The following is a 19,901-nucleotide window of genomic DNA, read 5'->3' on the forward strand; positions in this document are numbered from 1 at the left end:
GGCTGAGGGAGCTGGGATTGTTCAGTCTGAAGAAGAGGAGGCTCAGGGGAGACCTCATCACTCTCTATAACTACCTGAAGAGAGGTTGTAGTGAGGTGGCGTCATGGTTTTATGATTTTCAGTTATTGGTATTCCACATCAAAACATCATGTAGTGTATGTACCTGGTTCTCAGAAGAGAAGGACTATTACATTTCCCAGAGTACGCTGCTCCTCTGTTACCATTTCCGGCCAGAGGGAAAAGATAAAAACTTGCAGATCACGAGACCTTGCCCCTTCTTTCCGCCCGTCTCTCGTCTTGGCAGCACCTCGCTCTCCAGCCGTCTTATCGTCGGTAGTAGAGTAAGGCCTACCTTGACATTGGACATTCTTTCTCTCTGTATTGGATTTATCAGCTTAAATTGTAATTATATTATATTATAGTGTGTTGTTTTGCATTCCGATATCTTATTTAGTAAATTAGTTTGTTTCTCCTCAGATTGTTGCTGCTGTTCTTTGCTCTCAGGGCCATCTCCTTACCCTTTTCCCCTTTTCCCTTTTCCTGGGGCTTGGGCCCGTGGGTCCCCCATCCCATTCGTCACGGAACTGGGCCAAACGCCCGTAAACTGTTGACAGGTGGGGATTGGCTTCTTCTCTCGTGCAACTAGTGATAGGACTAGAGGGAATGGCCTCAAGCTGCACCAGAGGAGATTTAGGCAGGACATTACGAAATACTACTTTTCCGTAAGAGTGGTCAGGTGCTGGAATGGGCTGCCCAGGGAGGTCATTGAGTCCCTGGCGGTGTTCAAGGAACATTTAGATGTTGTGTTGAGAGACATGGTTTAGTGGGGTTATTGGTGGTAGGTGGATGGTTGGACTGGATGATCTTGTAGGTCTTTTCCAACCTTGGTGATTCTATGATTCAATGAATTTTAAGCTCATTTATTGCTGAGCTACTATAAACTTCTGACAGGATTATAAGGTGCATTAAAATAAACACTCTTTTGTGCTTGACACGGGAAACAGCTTTCAGTTTGCCTCTGTATTTACCAGAATCAAGAGTAGTCCTAGTGGAAGGAAAACCTGACTTTCCAGTTCATAACATCATTGCATGCTTAGCAAAAACCGAACAAAAGAGAGGTGGGTGGTTTCAGAACCTGAGAGCGCTTCGAACTGTGGATTAACAGACTTTTGTTGTTGATTGTTGGCAGCTTCTTAACCAGAAGGTCAAAGCAAAATTTCTGGAGCTCTACTGTATATGCTTACAAGCTGTTAAGCAGCTCCTGTGTGGTCCTGAATAAATCAGCTTCATTGCTCTAGGGTCAGGGAAGCAGTATTCAGCAGCGTTCTGGTCTGGCACTGATTGAGTGACTTATGTATTCTATTTTCACAAATTCCTCAGCAACTGGCTTAGATATCATCACTAAGCAGGGAAGTACCCACAAAATTGCTGGTTCAGGTGCCTCCTGCCAGTACTATAGGCAAGTCACAGAGTGTGAGCATCAGACTATTTCCAACCTTGCTTTGCTTTCAGATGAGATAATAGAATAATAACCAGGATTATCTCTAGTGAAGACTGAGTAGGAGACAACTCATCCACCATAAAGTCTCTGGTTTATTTGATACCAAGGAAAGGAATCTATACGAGGATATCAATTTTATATTCCATTGACACATGGTTGTCATTTATTCAGATTCTTTAAGTCAGACAAAAACCTACATGAAAGTATAGACATGTACAAATGTACAAGTAATCAGTAATTATCTTATAAACCAGAAAAAAAAATTGTAATTTTGGAAATTGTTACTTCTCTTTGAGCTTGAACGTATATTTCATTTGGTGAGTAAAGAAGGCTATGGTTCAGTTTCAAACAATAGTCCCATACATATTTCCTGAAGGGTAACTTTTCTTCAGTCCTAGTTTTATTATCTGTTATATCATTTCCTCGCAGCTGGGTTGTGGCAGAGCAGTTCTTTAGCCCGGTATGTGGTCAGGCCTGTATGTGTCACACACTTGGCTATAGCTCATTGCTCTGGCATACTGACGCTGCTCTGCAGGATTTAGTGCTTTGAATAAAGTGTGGGAGAAGGGATATTCATGCTTAAAGGAGAGGAATGGTTGTAGATGCATGGTTTCTGATGCATGGCTTTCACACACAAGCTCAGTCTGCTTGCATTTCATTTCCCTGGGTGGAAACATTCTAGTTAAGGCACCTTCTATCACTTGAAGGTAAATGAACGTGTTGCAACAATGCTGAAATTATTCCAAGTAGCCAGGAGGTCAGGGTGGAAGTCTTCATTTCAGAAAAGTGATTATACTCTTCATTTCCGTCCCTTTATTTCTCCAAACACCGTTTGGGTGGTCCCCTGCTGCCAGGATCCTTCAGAGGCCTCTGTATCAGAGGTGGCACTTAGATGAGAGAGAAGAGAACTTGGAAGCAACAGTTGTTCCTTTGACCTGATGTTGTGGTTTAACCCAACAGGTGGCTCAGCACCACACAGTCATTTGCTCATTCCATCCCCTCCCAGTGGGATGGGGGAGAATAGAAAGTAGAACTCATAGGTTGAGATAAAGCTATTTCCTAAGATAGAGAAAAGGAAAAGGATAATAACGATGACAAATACATATATATATATGAATGTATGGAACAAGTGATGCACAAGTAATTGCTCACCACTGACCGATGCCCAGCTAGCCGCCCAAGCAGCAGAAGAGAGAGAGATGAACTCCCACTTCCTTCAAAAACTCTCCTTCTACATGATGTCATATGGTACAGAATATCCCTTTGGCCAGTTTAAACTGGCTGTCCTGATTCTGTCCCCTCGTCGGCCCTTTGTTAGTACGAGCTGGGAAACTGGAATGGCCTTGGCTCTATACAATACTGCTTGGCAATAATATAAACACTGATGTGCTATCAAGATTGTTTTTCTCCTAGAACCAAAACATAGCATCATACCAGGCACTCTGAAGAAAACAGTTCTAACCCAGCTGAAACTAAGACACCAGAGCATTCAGTCTCATGTTCAGGATTTTGCAGGCTCTTCTGCTTACGAGAGCCTGATGAAGACTGTTGACTCTTTGAAGAAGACCTTCAGTTTTTTAAGAGGACATAGACCTCTTTCTCTGAATGCTGGAGAAATCAACCAAGCAGAAGCAGCACCTCTGCTCACAGCTTCTGACATTTTATGTTGGTCTACTAGGCTGAAACCTCCTCTCATGTTTGTTTCTCTCTCTCTCCCTGCTTTTTCTCAGGTTTATAATTCAGAAAAGCAGAGGTGTGAGTTCATTCTGTCTCATACACATATAGGTACACAAACATATTGCTTCCACAGCAGCAATATCCTCTGTCCCCATTGTTAATGTCTAGAGTGATTCCTCACACAGATTTGCTTTGGGCAGTATGGGTGCTGGTGGGTTGCTCTAGCTCCTTTCATCAGTGACTGAGGAGGTTAACCCTTTTTGACTATGATGTGCGTACATGTTTTTCAGATTGAGCATTTTCTTCAACTAGTAGGATTTTCCTCAAGGACATTCAGTGTCTTTGACTGTTATTTTTGTTACCATCTAAATATTTACCGGTATACCATTATTTTTTAATAAAAACAAAAAACTGGTAAATTCAGAAAGGTCACGTCCCATACGCTGAATTTGGTTATCTCATTTGATTAGCAGAGTGTGAGGCACAGCATGTTTTGGTTTTAATGAAAGGATAATAGAGGTCCTGCACATTCTTATCTGACTTTAGCACAGTAATGAAAGTACATTACTACTTCAGGCTTCATTGGAACATTGAATTAATTTTGAATGCAAATATATTTTTATTATTATAGTGACTTGAGCTTATACAGTATCTCTGGGGATACTGGTGGATGGGAAGCTGGACACGAGCCAGCACTGTGCCCTCACAGCCCAGAAAGCCAACCGGATCCTAGGCTGCATCTGACAAAGCATGGCCAACGGGGCAAAGGATGGGATCCTGACTCTCTGCTCTGTGCTGGTGAGTCTGTGATTCTAACACAGTGTGCCTGGCCTCACAGGTTAAGCAGCATATTTTCCATACTTTTATCTACTGGTGTAATATGGTTTTTATGTTCAAAGGAAACATGATAAAGGTGTTTCATTTCACAGGAGGGCATGCATATTTTTATTAGAAACAAAGACTATATACAGATGCAGATTCTGAGCAGAAATCTCAATCTATTATACAAAAAATTCTTAATCTTTCCTTCTAACTTATCTAAATTTTTGCATGCAGCTCTGATAGAGATGGGTTCTTTTTGATAAGAGAGAAAGAAGAACATATTTATATAACTGCTGCCCCCAGTAGATTGTACCAATCCAAGTGCAAACAACTTACACATTCTCCTCTGAAGAAAAAACGAAGAGAAACTATATCCTCTAGCAGTAATCTCAGCTCATCTGCTTTCCCAGCTCTCTCTAAGGTAATGGATGAGCTCTGGTGGTATCACACCTCCTGTGTAAATGGAATTTCAACAGACACCATTTATTCAAGTATAACTCAGCGCCCCTGGGCACACTTTTCATCTAACATTGACCAGACAAGACAGAATCCCTATTGGAAGGAGGAAATGTTGACTTTTTGTTCTCGTGCTTAATCAAAAAGTATCTGATGTGGCAACAAATCTGCTAACTAGTGTCTTTGCTCCACAAGCATTTCAACTACATTTAATCACTTTGACACCAGAGTATCCTGAGTACTCTTTGCATGATTGGTAGCAGAGAAGGAATTGATTTGCTCAAGTTTGGTACGTAAGATTTCATTTTTCATCAAAAAAATCCCAGTTTCTGTGCAAAGGCATGCCTCTTCCCAGACTAGATGAGTGCTGGGCACACTAAATCAGGTTCTCTTGTTTGTCCTAAGACCTCTATATATAGTCCCATATGAAGAACAGAAACTGAACAGCAGTAGCAAGGATTGGTTGAAAATAGGTAGAGAGATTTTGAAACTTGGCAGAGGCACTTGGGTGACAATGCCATCTTCCAAACTATTTTGGCTTTCACATTTTGCCCAACATCTCAGTGCAGAGTAATGTTTACAATTGTTAGCAGCCTTGTGTGATGTAGCAGAGGAGAACCATGTACTTTTACTATGCTCTTGCCTGTTTAATTTATATTTCACCTGTTAAGATGCTCTCAGTATTCTAGCAGAAGGACAGTAGAAACAATCTGTAACTGAGTTATTGAAGGAATGAAAACATATTGTACATAATAAGTTGCTTTTCTACTGAACAAACTGAAACAAAATCATCTGGCCTTTAAACAATTTTAAAGAATGTATTATCACCCTTGAAAAGTAACAGAATGAAAATTAGAAAGAATTTGGAGTTCTGGATATGCCCATTGTCATTTTTGTACTTGGAAATGCCTGGCTGACATGCTGGGGAGAGGCGGGGAAGAAATCATATATGTATTCTCCTCCAAACATTGTAATTTATCTTAACTGCAGACTCCATGCAAATATCAGTATGCCTTCATTGCACATGCCTCTTAAAGTCACTCCTACTTAACTTTCCATCTGCAAAATTTCATAAATTTCATACAAAACCATTCCTACTTCTCAGCTTTCAGTCATTACAAGTACTAAGAAACATTTTCTTTTCTGTTTGTCTTATGTCCTGGTCTAAAACATTGGTTTGAAATAAGGTGAAATAAAAGTTCCTGGAGGCTGCAGAAAAGTTACTGATTAATATTTGTGTGGTTCCCTATTAAATGCTCTGAGAAACAGACTCTACATCTATTCACAGTTAAAAAGTCAGATTTGGTTTATGTTCAAGATATTATTAGAATGTTGGTACAATATCAACAAGAAAGCAGGAGGATAAAACGTTATTTTAGGTGGAGAATGCCCAGAGGATACGGGTGCAGTATCTATTTTGCAGTATCTATTTTGATCCAAGCAGAGGAATGACTATTCAGTGCCTTTGAGAGTATTGTGGATGAGAGGAAAAAACTGGTGGAACAGTTGCGTTTCTATGTATTGGTAGCAGTGTAAAAAATCTTGCTCTCCTGAGCGCACAAAGAATCAAGTAAAGCCTTTTTTTCTGTTTACAGTATCAAATTTTATTCAGCTGCCACCGTAACTCTATAATCTACGGTCGACATCAAACCCAGGTGTTATTCAGGCTGTACAAAAACATCTGCTGCCTGACTTGTCCATGTGAGCTGGCTGCCACCCGTACAGACACTCATGCATGCCTCTTTGCAAAACAGTACAATATACAGAAGAAACTCTGAAGCACAAAGTATTGCATTTTTTGTTGTGTCCTACAGTTGCCTTTGCCTGTAGAAAGGATCACGTATCTCCTACAAATATCTAAAATGAAGAATTAAACACAAATATTCTTACACATTTAATCCTTCCTATAAATGTAGAAAAAGCAAGAGAAGGCAGAGATTTCCTCTGCAAGCCATTTACCAAGAATATAGTCAGAATTAAATTGTTTTCTAAAGTGTGAGATTTTCAAAGTTGGATACCAGATTCAGCCGCTGAAGAAAAAAGGTTGTAATACTGTATTAACTATACATTTGAACCAACAGTCTTTAACTGTGACATCACTTCTGACATCTCCATAATGTGTGAACATGTATATGTGTGTTTACACAAACACGGTAAGATTTCTTACTGAGTCCAGACGGTGGAAAAAAATCTTTACTTGCATGGAATGCTTAGTTGCGTAATGGAAAATTCCGTGTCCAACTAGCTCTTCAAAGATGTCCCACATTCTCTTCAAAGACCCATCATCAGTTTTCAGAGACTTTTTTTTCTGTTTTCTTATTTTGCGCTTCCCTAAGAAACATGATATTTTTTTCCATTTTTAAAGTTGTGGTGGTGCATTCAACTTCTTCTCATTTTTAAGAAGTATTGCTTCCAAACTGAGCATGTGTGAATAATGCCTAAAACACAGTTCTCAAGGTTGCATAATATGGGGACAAACTACTTCACAGTTAAATAGATCTAAGCTCTTCAGGCAAGAAGATAATAGAAGCCATGGCCATGAAGTGACTGTGCTCTTCCTTGGGTGGGGAATTCATCTTTACCCAAAGGTAAAGCAAAATACAGTAGAATATAGTTGTATACATTTTCTTTCCAGGAAAACTTTTTTTCCTGGCTGTGAAGGACAGGTATGAAACAGAGAGAAAATAGAAATGTCTTTATACAAGATCCTGCCTTATTTGATTTGTTATGTTGATCTTTCAGAAAAGAACTGAAAAATCAGATTTTCAGTAATTCCTTGTAAAAAAAAAAAATGCTGCCTTTATCCCATTGCCAGTTTATTTCCCAAAATCAATGCATAGCCACTTTCAGTTTATGACATGAAATACCTTAGAGCACACTAAAACCTAGCAAGCTTTACCAGTATTTTTCTTACCTCTAAAAAGCACGCACAGTCTGGGTGCACTATCAATGGCTTTATGAAAAAAATACATTGGAACACTGCGTTCTGTGCAGAAACCCTTGTGGCAATATAGTAAGATGGTAAAATATGTTCACCTAGTTTTTCTCTTTCAAGAAAGTCAGTGTAAGTCTTTGATTTTAATTCAGTAGCACTGTATCAGAAGAGTTGCCTAGGCACTGTTAGACATTGCAACTCAGCTGCTGGATGGGCTGTTACCCATTTGTCAGCATCTAGAGACAGGAGACTGAAAACAAGTCAGGGGTCAGATCAAAGACTTGGCACAACGGTCAGATACTTCAGTTTTAGAGGGGCTAGTAAGCCAGTACAGACATTGTCTTCAGTGCAGCTAGAATAGCATTAAAGAGCTCATAGTTCTTTGAACAAAAATAAAGCAAACCCTGGCACTGCAGCTCCCCTGGAAGACTTTACTTGTCTGGCAGTGGTTGGGAATGCCAGATGCAGGAACCTTGCCGTGTTCTCTACAAACATATTAGCAACTGAATCTTATTTTTCTTAGATGACTTCTTTGCTTGTGCCATCTCCAGCTTTTAAAGAAACTGTGAAGAATAAAATATGGAACAGCCTCCTGCCCCCCTCCCTCCTCCCATCCCTTAATGTTATGAGTTCTTTCAGCAGGCAAAAAACATCCAAACTGACCTGTGTGTTCCACTCATAGCTAATCATTGTAGCAGGAATTGCAGTACATTTGTCATTTTTCTTGAAGCTTGAAGCACATAAGTATCACTTACATCTATGCTCATATACCAGCTCTCAAACAACCCTGAATACTTACATATTCCATTAGCATCATGCTGTGAATGGAATATGTTTCTGGGTTTTTTAACTTGACTTTGAACCAAAGACTTGTAGCTAATCTTACTCTCAGGATTACAGTTCATCTCAAAGTCAGAAGGAAAAGTGGATGTGATACATTTCAACATTTCTTCAACCGATGCAGCTAAGATAGCTGCTGGCTGACACCTGACTGTTTTGATCCTGAGTGCTCAGTGAAATAGTCAATATGGTCAAATCAGGGTACAAATCGTGACTCAGTCTGTGTTTTTTTCCCTGGTCCTTGCATGAAGAGTGAGTAACTTCACATACTGTGAAACTGCTTACTCCCTGTCATGGATGCAAGGAGTTATTCAACTCTGCATTTTTGTATTACTTCCTATCTTAGCTTGTGTATGTCCTAGTGGCTCGGTGAAAACATGACTGAATGACAGCCCAAGGAAATGGGATGTCTCTATCTTAAACACCTCAGTGTTCTGACAAATGAATTCTAACATCATCATCTAAAAAGAATATAAAGTAATTGTAATAGTTATTAACTATTAACTAATTTACCTACTCTTATTTGGAATGGGTGGGGAAAAAGAAAATGACAGTACTGAATACACAGACAGAAGGATTGACAACTATTTCATCTCTAGAGTGATCTTCTTCCCTTTAAGAATTCACTGGCCATTTTTAGAGTCTTTAGTGAAGCTTAGGACTACTGATTTCTGATCTAAAGAGTAACAGACATATCAAAATCTGGATTTCAATCTCACTTCTTCTTGTGGAACGTACTGCTTTTATTATTCAATGATACATTGAACTTTATCAGTTTTATCAATTATATATCAATTATATCATTGTACAGAATAAGAGCAATGTTGAATTGGGTCCAAATTCACTCAGAAAACATTGTCAAAAGATATTCTTCTGTAATAAGGACAGAAAAAGAAAAAAGAAGACTTCTCGGTAGATCCCATTTGTTTAATGACAATATAAACTCTATGTAATACATTTTGTGTGTCAGAAAGTGATCGTGTATGACCAATTTTTTCTTGTGTAAGAATTCTACATTGTGGCTACATTCTGTTTGAGATGATTTCACAAAATAATTTCACTTGCAACCTTTTCAATGGTTTGTACAGTTATCAAGCAAGTAGGGGAAAAGAAAAAAGAGACTTTGTTAATATATAACTTAGCATTCCAGTAAGACCAGGATTCATAGAGCACATTTGAAGGCTGTGTAGGCCTTTTCAATGACTATGGTGGTATGACAAGCTCTGCTGAAGATCTCCCAAACTCCCGACAGACACTTCTGCCTTACAGACACTTGCATTATTAGTTTTCAAGCCAACTCATGCAGCCAAATGAAGACACAACCTGTTAACTTATTCATATCCCAGAGAATTGGTCTGGTTGTTTTTTCCATGTTATAAGGACTATCAAGCACAGAACTATGGAAAGTCTAGACTTAAGGCAGTTCTTTGGAATCAACCTTAACTTAAAAAGGTGAAGTTAAGTGTACACAGCCCTATATGGGAGGTAGTTTCCAGCAGTTTCTGCTGAAATAGTACTACTTTTATTTTTATACTTTTGATGGATGTTATATTTGCTCTTCAGTTTTCCAAAGATGGACATATTTGCTTTGTACCATGCTAGTCATCGAAGTCCATGAGATTTAAAGTGCATACAACAAAACATTTGTGCAAAATTTTTACAAGCTCAGATTAATTCTAATTTTACAGACTGTTCAAGCCTGACTAGCAGAGGTGAGGAAAAAAATCTATTTTCAGCTGCAAAGACATTTTCCTAAGTAGAATTTTACAAATGATGTAGCATCTTTATGCACAGTTGAAATGCTAGCTTCATTATTCATCAGGGTAGAAATTTGTTACAAATATAATACTCTATATGCAAACAATAGAATCAATTGTTGTTCCCAGTAAATACTAACATCACTGATACAAAAATTTGTTGAAAACTAGCCTAGGTTTCCCACTATGGCTAGATCCGTAGGGAAAAAAAAAACAGCTGCAAAAAAAAAAAAAAACACCATAAAATGTAAAATAGCATATGAATACCATAGTTTGCAACATTCTGGTAGTGTACATTTGATTTAGTATATGAATGACATTTCAGAACTGGGCTACCCGTAAAGCTAAAGTAATTGTACACATACCCAAGAGTCTCGAAAAAGTTTATCCACAGGCATATCAAAAAATTTAAAAAAATCTTAGAATCATAGAATAATAGAATCCTGGGAGTTGGAAGGGACCTTCAAAGGTCATCTAGTCCCACTACCCTGCAACGAACAGGGACATGCACAGCTAAATCACATTTCTCAGTACTTATGCAGACAAAATTAAGACAGAGTAGGAATCTGGAAAACATTATTTGTGGGCATTAAAGCTGGAGGTGTTGCTCTAAGAAGTATTTTGAAATAGCGATCAAGCATTGGCACAGGCTGCCCAGGGAGGTGGTGGAGTCACCATCCCTGGAGGTGTTCAAGGACTGTGGAGATGTGGCACTGAGGGACATGGCTTAGTGTGCATGGTGAGGATGGTCTGGTGGTTGGACTTGGTGATCTTAGAAGTCTTTTTCAACCTTAATGTATCTATGATTCTATGATTTTATGTTAATGCACAACTTTTTTATCATAGATTTCAATAGCACTCAGATAATACAATGTGTTATCTTCTGTACTTTGCAGTACTGGCAACGTGATACTTAGAATGTGAAAACTATAACATAGTGAAAAACACACTGATTAAAATTACAGAAAGATGACCCAGGTTTTAAAATAATACAATAAGTACCTAGCAGCCTTTCAATTACTGAAGATAATTATCAGGCTAGTTCTAAGGAAATGCTTTCAGTTCTACTAATATAACAATGAGGTAATTTTCTCTATTCTTTTCACTCCTGCCATTCAAAAATACCTTAGTATTTGAAATATCTGACGGTCTAAACAAAGAGAAAATAGTTCAACAGTGTTGTACTGGTCAGAGATTGAGGCATTTAGCAAAACAATTGGTTACAGTACTACCACTATATATGACTACTGTGTTACTAAGATATATTCAGAAGTTTGGTTGAAAGTCTGGATATTTAGGCATTCTTGAAAGATAACTTAAATTCTGAACTTCCTTCTGAAACTGAAATTCTCATTAAAACTCTTTGAAAAGAATCCTTTAAAATGCATATCATTCCCTGTCTTGCCCCCAGTCATTTTGTACAGATAAATCAGAAGAGAGGGGGAGCAGATATGCAAGGGGAAAGGTAATCTAACTGAAAATAAATGAAAAGAGCTAATTTCTGTTTTCTTTTCACCAAAATCTTTTGTATATTTTGCCAAACTTGAGGCTAAAAGGCTAAAATAGGGATTTCATCTGATAACGTAAGCTTGAAACAATTTTGAATATTTTTGAATATTTTGTTTATCTCTAAGTAGATCTTATATAAAAATTATATTAAATAGTTCTACATTTTTCTTGTTATTGTAATTGAGGTACAAGAGAACTGAAAAAAACAGAAAGGGAGAAAAGGATGCTATGGATTTCCATGAGTGCTGCTGCTGGACATGGTATTTATCACACCAGTAATCACCTTTCCCTTCTTTTTATCTAGATCTTCATGAGCTCTGAGGCCCTTCCAGTCCACTCTGCAAGCTGTCATTCACAATCTTCTAATAGGCAAGAAGAGCAAATAGTGGCTGCTGCTTTCATTCCTTTCTCATCTGTACCTGGGTCTGTTGAGTGAAGGCTGTACCAGCAAAAAGGAGAAAGACAGTCTCTTGACAGGTTAAGAACAAGATGTCTTAGAGGAGATGTTCAGATTCACCCAGTTTGAATTATAATGTCATTTTTGTGCCTCATTACTCTTAGATGTGTAGATCTAGAGTAATCTGGTCAAAAAACTGAGACCCAGACTGACCCTTTCCATCTGTACCAGCCCTCAAGCACTCAAAGTGCCAAGAAGTCACACTCATCTTCCATGGCAGTTTTGGCCTTGAAATTCCTAGTCACCACCTATGTACATCTCATTTCCTGAAAACTTTTCTGCTGAATTCTGGAAGATGGAAAAGAATATGTTTCTCCTTTATATTTCCTTTTTATCTATGCTATCTTCTGATTGTTTCTTATTCACTTGCTGCCCCCGGATTGTACCAGCTGCAAATACAAAAGTGAAAAGAAATGCAGCTGACTACTGGCAGGCAGGAGTGAGAATATGAGCAGTCCTCATAGATGGAAGAGTATATCAGTAGAGAGACTGCAGTTAACAGCCTCCTCAGTCTGATGTCTGCTTTACTGATTCCTTCCAACTTGTGCCCTTTAAGAGAGGACTTTTTCTATAGGCCTATTTTTTTTAAATAGGATTTTATTTCATGTCAGGCAATTCAGTGATTCAGTAGCCATTGCAATGCATAAAAAGCATTTCTGGGCTGAAAGGAGATGAATTTAAAGCAATCACTGTTCTTTTCCTCCTCGGGAATGTAATTGTTTAAATAAGTGGATCTGCAGAAGCATACTGTTTAGGTCTGGAGATGAAGAGTATGTTCTTGCCTCTGGGGACAGAGTGGTATAAAAATATTTCTCATGAATACAATTATTCCTCTATCATTTAATCATATTTTTATTTTTAAATGTATGCATTCTTTGGGAAATGACATAAATGGTGAATTTTCATTGTCTGAGGGAAATACTAACTGCTTAGTCTTTTATTTGTATTTTGAAGTCTGTAGCCAATGCAGTGCTATGTTAGTGCTCCGGTCTTAAAAAATATTTTGCAGCTAGCTTTACATTCAACCAAAGCAACGATCATAGAATCATAGAATCATAGAATCACAGAATCATAGAATCATAGGATGGCTTGGGTTGAAAAGGATCACAATGATCATCTAGTTTCAACCCCCCTGCTGAGTGTAGGGTTGCCAACCACTACACCAGGCTGCCCAGAGCCACGTCCAGCCTGGCCTTGAATGTCTCCAGGGATGGGGCATCTACAGCCTCCTTGGGCAACCTGTTTCAGTGTGTCACCACCCTCTGAGTGAAAAACTTCCTCCTTACATCTAACCTAAATGTCCCTATCTTAGTTTAAAACCATTCCCGCTTGTCCTATTGCTATCCACCCTTGTGAACAATCATTTCCCCTCCTGTTTATATGCTCCCTTCAAGTACTGGAAGACCACGATGAGGTCTCCCTGAAGCCTTCTCTTCTCCACACTAAACAAGCTCAGTTCCATCAACCTTTCTTCATAGGAGAGGTGCTCCAGTCCTCTGATCATCCTAGTGGCCCTCCTCTGGACCCGTTCCAAGAGCTTCACGTCTTTCTTGTACTGGGGGCCCCAGGCCTGGATGCAGTACTCCAGATAGGGCCTCACAAGAGCCAAGTAGAGGGAAACAATCACCTCCCTCTCCCTGCTGGCCACTCCTCTTTTAATGCAGCCCAGAACACAGTTAGCCTTTCGGGCTGCCAGCGCACACTTCAGCGCACATGTCCAGCTTCTCTTCCACCAGGATTCCCAAGTCCCTCTCTGCAGGGCTGCTCTCAAGGAGTTCTTCCCCCAGTCTGTATAAATACCTGGGATTGCCCCAGCCCAAGTGCAGCACCTTGCATTTGGCCTTGTTGGACCTCATGAGGTTCTCATGGTCCCACTTCTCCATCCTGTCCAGGTCCATCTGGATGGCTTCACTTCCCCCTACTCTACTGACTGCACTGCTCAGCTTGGTGTCATCTGGAAACTTGCTGAGGGTGCACTTGATACCATTGTCTATGTCATTGATGAAGATGTTGAAGACCACTGGTCCCAAGACTGACTCCTGAGGGAAACCGCTTGTGACTCGCCTCCACCCTGGCATAGAACCATTAATCACAACCCTTTGGCTGCAACCAGCCAACCAATTCTTAACCCACTGAACAGTCCATCCTTCAAATCCATACCTCTCCGATTTGGAGAGAAGGATGTGGTGAGGGACCATGTCAAAGGCTTTGCAGAAGTCCAGAAAGATGACATCCATTGCCCTTCCCCCATCCACCGATGCTGTCACTCCATCATAGAAGGGCACCAGATTGGTCAGGCAAGATCTGCCCTTGGTGAAGCCATGCTGGCTGTCTCAGATCACCTATTTGTTTAGTATGTGCCTTAACATAGCTTCTAGGAGGATCTGCTCCATGATCTGCCAAGGCACAGATGTGAGGCTCACAGGCCTATAGTTCCACAGGTCTTCCTTTCTACCTTTCTTAAAAATGGGAGTAATGTTTCCCTTTTTCCAGTCACCGGGGACTTCACCAGACTGCCATGATATTTCAAATATGGAGAGCGGCTCAGCAACCACATCAGCCATCTCTCTCAGAACACTGGGATGGATATCATCTGGCCCCATGGGCTTATATACATTCAATTGCATGAGGAGGTCTCGGACTTGTTCCACTGTTACAGTGGGGTGGAATCTTCTCCCCACCCCCTCACCTAGAGGTTCGGCGTCCTGGCAGACATGGGAAGCCTGACCACCGATAAAGACTGAGGCAAAGCACTCACTGAATACCTCAGCTTTTTCTATGTCTGAGGAAGCCAGCCCTCCATTACCTTTTATCAGAGGGGGAACACTCTCCTTGGCCTGTCTTCTCCTGCCTATGTACCTGTAGAACCCCTTCTTGTTATCTTTCACATCCCTAGCCAAATTCAGTTCCATCTGTGCCTTGGCTTTCCTAATCCTATCTCTAAACATGCAGACAACAGCCCTGTATTCCTCCCAAGCTACACAACCCTGCTTCCACTTTGTGTACATTTCCCTCTTTCCCCTCAGTTTAAGCTGCAGGTCCTTGCTCAGCCACGTCAGTTGCCTGCCTCCCCTGCTCAACTTCTTTTGCTGGGAGATGGAGAGCCATTGTGCTCTCAGAAAGGTGTCCTTAAAGAGCTGCCAGCTCTGTTCTGTTCCTATGTCCTTAAGGCAGTTTCCCAGGGGATCCCATCCAGCAATTCCTTGAGCAGCCGGAAGTTTGCTCTCCTGAAGCTCAGGGTCCTGACTCTGCTTTTTGCCAGGCCTGATTTCTTCAAGATCACAAACTCCACCAGGGTATGGTCACTACAGCCCAGACTGCCTCCAATCTTAACCTCCCTAATGCTGTCCTCTGCATTGGTGAGCACCAGGTCCACTAGGGCTTCGACTTGGGTCGGTCCATCTAATACCTGGGCTAGGAAGTTATCCTCAACAATAATAATGCTGAATGCTATTAATCTGAATTTTCTTCCCAGAATTAAGTTAAAGTTTTTATTTCCATTTTATAATTTGTAATCAGATAGAAATACAGGGAGGTGATTTTCATGGTCCTTCCCGCATGACCCTATGAGTGGTGCTGGTCTAGCAGTTATACTGGGGTGGAGATAAGCATCCAGATGCTCCCTCAAATACTGCCCAAATAAGAAGGGAAAGATATTCCGTTTGTCTAAATGAGTTCTTCCTCTATGAAAGAGAGAATAGGACTGCTCAGTCATAGAAGAGCTATGATGGGGCACTCACTAATGGCTGGAAAACCATCTATGTACTTAACTAGATGAATAATGAATGAGTGGGGCATGGGAAAACAGCTGTCACATTTATCTTCTTCATACCAGCAACAGGGAATCATTACCAGCATCCTAATACACTAAAGGATCCTTTGAACAAAGATGTCCCTCATTTATTTGGCTATGTATGCTTAAAGTGTTGTTTTGTGGTGTAAAGTTACTGGTGCAGTAGGAAGAGTTAGGGCTTAAATTATTTTTAGGGACCTTTTAAGTACAGTAAAGATTTGTTCATTTCCAGTACCCTCTTTCTCATTGTATCACAGGGGGCTTGTTTTTGTGAGCCATTTTTTTCTTAAACATATAGAGAAATTATAAAGGATAATTATATCTCAGAAGCACCTTAATTGTCCCAGTTACTTGACCAGTTTTGACAGTTGGGGAAGGAAGGATATCTGTAGACATAAGACAATGTTTCACAGAATCACGTAATTGTAGGAGTTGGAAGGGACCTCTGAGGATCATCAAGTCCAACTACCTACTAAAGCAGCTTCCTTAGGAAAGCATCCAGGTGGGTCTTGAATATCTTCATAGAAGGCTCCACAGTCTCTCTGGGCAGCCTGTTCCAGTGCTCTGCCACTCTCAGAATAAAGTTCTTTCTCGTGTTGATATGAAACTTCCTTTGTAGCTGTTTTTGCCCATTGCCGCTTGTCCTGTCACAGCACATCACTGAAAAAAGCAATGTGGTGCTTGGACAATACTCATGGCACAGCTATAATAATCAGTGTCTAGATTTAAAAGTATACTATATGCAATGTGAAAGAAAGAGAACGTCAGTGAATTTTATGAAATGCTTTTTTCAGTCAGCCTTCTGCAGGAGACATACACCATTAGCACTAAATCAATTATAATTAAACTGCATTTAACCAAAATTGGCAAATTCGATTTCCTCCACATTTCATTATGGTTTAACTCCTATAATGATAGATTGAATTAAACCACCTTCCACAGTATCTTCCAGGTAAAATAATTACCAAATATATTTTTACTTTTTTTTGGATGAAAATTAACCAACATATAATTGTCCTAAATCACTGATGAGGTTACTTGCTCTGGTACAACAGGCAATATAAAAACCCTGCCATCATGTCAGGGGGCACAGATGGTAAAGAAGTCATTTCAGATTTTTTTTTAGGAATATTGGGCATTCTTTGGTGTTAAAAAATAAAAGGCAAATATTTGAACTCACAATCTTGACTCTAGCTTGAATTAAAGAAGATGAAAGTGCAGCCACTTCTTTGCAACATCTAAATAGAAGCAATTGGCCTCTTCTCTTGGAAGTCTCTGGTATCAGTACGATTTCAAGAACAAAGTTAATGTTGAACACATCCTTATACACTGTCCTGCAGAGGTGCTTTCTTGAACTAGGGTTATGATTATATGGATAAACAGAAATAGAGGCCTTCTACTTTTTCTTTCTAAAATACTGTTTCATATGCAGTAAGGTTTTAATATCTCACCAAAATTAGTAAATTGTTATTCTCATCATTAAACTGAGTTGCATAAAAGTAATTGTATCTGATATAAAATAGTTGTTCTTTCAAAGGTTATACTTTGGGGTAATCAGGGAGCAAGCAACCATAAATTAAAGCAAGACTTTATTCAAATTCCCTGGTTCCCAAACCCCCAACTCAGTTATTTAAAAAATTCACCTTTTTAGAAGAAAGACAGATGAGCTGGTAAAAATAGCTACACACTAAAAGCACATATTTTTGAATAGCTTTATAAGGCAGAAGTATCCAGCTTCTTCAGTCCAGAACAAACAGAATAGAAATAAGTAGCACTCAGTGTCTCTGAAATCATCAGGGACATGCATATGCCCACGTAGAAATACAGCACAAAAAACATCTCAATGATGAACCACTACTACTAGGCATAATCTATAGCCCTTGCTAGTAGTAAAAGTTTATTCATTTTGTGAAATGAATGTGATAATGCAGTCAGCAGCTTGTTTGTGAGCCATTCTTGCCACTGCATGTACCATATATCACACTGAGGCAGAATAGTCCTTGAAGAAAAGATCTTCCTCAAGCAAACCCTTAGATTATTAAAGCCACTCTAGGCCAGCAGTGGGGAGTGCTGTTAAATCTGTTTCTAAAAGATTTGTTTTATTGGAAATAGAAAGTATTAAAAACAAGGAGTATAACAATTATGTTTGAAGTCCAGCTTATGCATCTTCTCCTCTTACTCTAGAAATTAGCTTCTTTATTTTCTACAGAGAGATTTACTATCAAAACTGAGTTATATTTTCATTGGATAAATTACTCACAGGTACTTTAGGTCTTTGGTCTTCAAGACTCTACTTGAGTAGAGTCTTGAATTTATCCCAGTTTAAGGCTATGCAAATAGAATCTAGATGTAAGCTGGTCCTATTACCTACAAATCCCAGTTCTTTGGATACTATTGCAGACAGATATAAAATTTTATCAGCTAGAGAATCACGTATTGCATACAACTCTTAGGGAGGATGGTATGTCTTAAAGTTCTCTGAATTCAGGCTACATGACCACTGCATGGCGAACGGCAGCACAAAAATTACAGCACCAAAGTGGTTAGTTAATCCAAAGATGTCTAATAATTTTGATGCTGCAGACTCCATGCACGATGTAGTAGAAAACCGCTGGATATAGATCACACAACTGAAGGATGAGTGAACTCCTGGAAAATTCATGGGCGAAGTTTGAGAGCCACAATTCGTCTTTTTTGAGCATATGTACTCCAAGAACCACAGGGTGGTCATTATTCTGGAAATAAAACCAAAATCAAGTCCTCATACCTGCTATACTCCAGTACCTTCCATCGTTTTTGCTAATCTTGTCTTAGTAGGAGGGCTGTCATTACTTAGAAGTGCAAACAATGAATTCTGTCCAAAAAACTTCATAGACACTTAGCAGCACTGATATTATTTCCAACAGGTCATTAGGATTCATGTCCATCCTCCTCTTGGTGGAGGACAATGGATCAGACAGAACATATGTGCTTGTGCTAGAACAAAAATCCATCCATTTTAATCTTTTCCCAAAGACTGAAACCTGCGCTGTTTAAATCCTGTAGTTGTCAGCCAAGCATAGATCTTCTAGAGGATGAAGTAGTAGCTCTCAGGTACTACCAATTCTGTTTTCCTAGTGGCTCAGTTTTCTTCCTTTTTGGCATTTAAAAATATCCAAATGCAATATTTTTCCATCATAAAGAAAATTAGTCAAACAAATTTAAAAACGAAAGCCCAAGTACATCTCTACAATGATGAAAGTAATAGAAAGTACCTGGGCTTCTGTGTCTTCATCTATGCCCCTTTTCACAAACAGACAGTTCATCATATTCCTAGAGCTCATTCCATCAGAAATGATCCATTGTGTTCTGCAGAGCTCTCTCTGGTACTCCACTAGATAATACAACAGAAAGCACACTTGGATGATATTGATATTCATAGCCATGGATGTCTGCTGCAGAAAACCTACTGGAAATGGAGAGTTCATGCTAATGAGCTCTTCTGTGCTATCCCCTATGGGAATTTTAAGTCTGATTTAAGTGTGCTATACGTCTCACAGATAGAATTCATAGCACAGGTCCTAAGCTCAAGTGCACAGCTTCCTTTGGCCATTGTTTCCTTAGTCACATTAGTTAGAACTTAATGAAAGGGATATTTTAAGTATTGATTCACATAGAAATTCAGTATTTAATTTTCTGTGGTACTCAGGACCTCTCAGATAGAATACTAAATTATACCACTTACTAACAAATTGATGAGAATGTGTCTGCTTTCACAGATATGTAGTAGAGCACAACTGATCAGGTATACCTATTATTTTCTGCTAACAGAATTGAAAATCCCCCCAAATGTCAGCACTTAGTCCCATTAGTGAATTCTCTCATTCATGGTAGCATCAGAATAGTAAGTCCTCTTTATTGTGTTTAACATACATCTTACATATCCTCCACTCGCAAGCAGTAAATCCACTCACAGTTAATTGGCCTTAAGTTCTTCCCAACAACATAGATAACAAACAAACGGTTCCTTAACTGTCCCAGATGTGACAAGATTAGCTGCGCATTCTAAAGGAGCATCCTGTTTACACTTTAGCCCTGTCTCCAGACTCCCCAGGCCTCATGGTGATAAGATCTACCAGAGTCTGTTGAGCTCCTTGGTGTTACATCTCCCCCCA

This window comes from Numida meleagris, chromosome 8 (assembly GCF_002078875.1).
Source record: "Numida meleagris isolate 19003 breed g44 Domestic line chromosome 8, NumMel1.0, whole genome shotgun sequence".
Taxonomy (NCBI): Eukaryota; Metazoa; Chordata; class Aves; order Galliformes; family Numididae; genus Numida; species Numida meleagris.